This window comes from Cryptotermes secundus, unplaced genomic scaffold (assembly GCF_002891405.2).
Source record: "Cryptotermes secundus unplaced genomic scaffold, Csec_1.0 scaffold192, whole genome shotgun sequence".
In the NCBI taxonomy this organism is placed as follows: domain Eukaryota; kingdom Metazoa; phylum Arthropoda; class Insecta; order Blattodea; family Kalotermitidae; genus Cryptotermes; species Cryptotermes secundus.
The window spans coordinates 21,863-24,002 of record NW_019721004.1 but is presented as its reverse complement, the minus strand read 5'-3'; positions in this window follow the sequence as shown (position 1 = coordinate 24,002).

Here is a 2,140-nt window from a genome sequence, read left to right as displayed (position 1 = left end):
CACACACTGCTAACTACTAACTGATCACTCACTCACTTCTAACTCGTGTCAGATTTAGTGTCCAATAAAGATTCGCTATATCCGAGACCCACGCGAAGTTACGAGTATTTGTCGCGTGACATACCAAACGCGTGACAATATTTTATTATTTCAGATTCGAGAATTCCCTTTTCGTCGCCTACTACGACTCGCAGGGCCACGGTGGAGGTATTCGACCACGCCTCCGCACGTGATCTCAGTAAGACACACAGCATCACGCTTTCATAACCTACCATTATGCAGAGTATTACATTATATTTTATTTTTACACTAGCTGTACCCGGCCACGCGTTGCTGTGGCTCAGTCTAACGAAATATTTCGATTCAAACGCAGATCAATCGACACAGCTCAATCCCACCGCCAACTGCACTGAAAAATAAGGAGAACAGTTAAGAAAATGAAATGAAAAAAAAAGAAAATAAAGCTGGACTATTTATACCTCGGCGGATGCTATACAATGAGCCTTATGTTGTCTATCACATGGGAAACGCTGCCAGAGTCGAATCCAAAACTTTAGGTGCAAACTCAGGATCTCTGTTGTGATTTCACTCAGAATCTCGCGTGATACTTGTGACCTCGTGATACTCGAGACACTCGTGATACTGAACAGTCGCCGGAGCTACACCCTCTTATACATATAGCCAGCGTTCGGATGGGATACGGAATACCTTATCGAAGAGTTAGTTTCATCTGTTGCTTAGGAAATGCTAGCACAGAACACCTTGTAGAAGTGTTTGGTTTCATCCGTTGTTACGCAACGGAACCTCATATTCTCTCATCTCCTGGGAAAAGCATTTGTTGTTTCGGCAATTCCTATGCAACGGCCCACTGTTATTGCGTTTCCATGGAAGTATACTTTCCTGTTTCACCCGTTGTTACGCAACGGAACCCCTTATCCTTTAATCTCCGGGGAAACACGTTTGTTGTTTCGGCAATTCCTATGCGACTGTTATTGCGTTTCCATGGAAGTATACTTTCCGGATTCACGCGTGGCCGGGCACAGCTAGTAGGTATATAAAAACACGCGCGCATTCGAATGCAACGTCGTATCAAAATTTCGAAGCAATCGGTGAAGAACTTTCTGAGACTAAGTGTAAGTTGTATGGGTACTAATAGAGTACTGATTTATTAATAAACTAGCTGTGCCCGGCCACGCTTTGCTGTGGCTCAGTCTGCCCGTTCTTTCCCAGTTTGATTTGCAATTACTCGATGCATTGCTTCCGCTCCGCGAGTACGACGACCTAAGCTTATTCTTCTGCGAGGCTTTATTTGGATGAACTAAAGCAACTGTTATTGCATAGGAAATGCTAGCACAGAACACCTTGTAGAAGTGTTTGGTTTCATCCGTCGTTACGCAACGGAACCTCAATTCCTATGCAATGGCCCACTGTTAGTGCGTTTCCATGGAAGTATGCTATCCGGTTTCATCCGTTGTTACGCGACGGAATCTATGCAACGGTCTGTTCTGACGGTACTATGGAAACGACTCCTGGATTCCGAACCAGGGTTTTACCTATTTTTACCTGTCACAGGCTTGACATCTACATACCGACGAAATATTTCAAATCAAACGCAGATCAATCGACACAGCTCAATTTCACCGCCAACTGCACCGAAAAATAAGGAGAATAGTTAAGAAAACGAAATGAAAAACAATCTATATAAATAAAAATGTAAATGTTCGTTTGAGTCTTACCTAAGATCTCCGAAACTTCTTCACCGATCGCTTCGAAATTTTGACACAACGTTGCATTCGAACACGCGCGTGTTTCTGTATGCCTATCATGTAGATGTCACACCCGTGACAGGTAAAAACATGTAAAAACCTGCCACATGATCCGAATCCAGCAGTCGTTTCAATTGTAACGCTAGAACAGTTAGCGTATACTTCCATGGGAACGCAATAACAGTTTGCCGTTGCTAGCATTTCCTAAGCAACGGATGAAACTAACTCTTCGATTAGGTATTCCCTATCCCGTCCGAGCGCTGGCTATATGTATAAGAGAGTTTAGCTCCGGCGACTGTTCAGTATCACGAGTGTCTCGAGTATCACGAGGTCACAAGTATCACAAGAAATTCCGAGTGAAATCATCCGCCCAG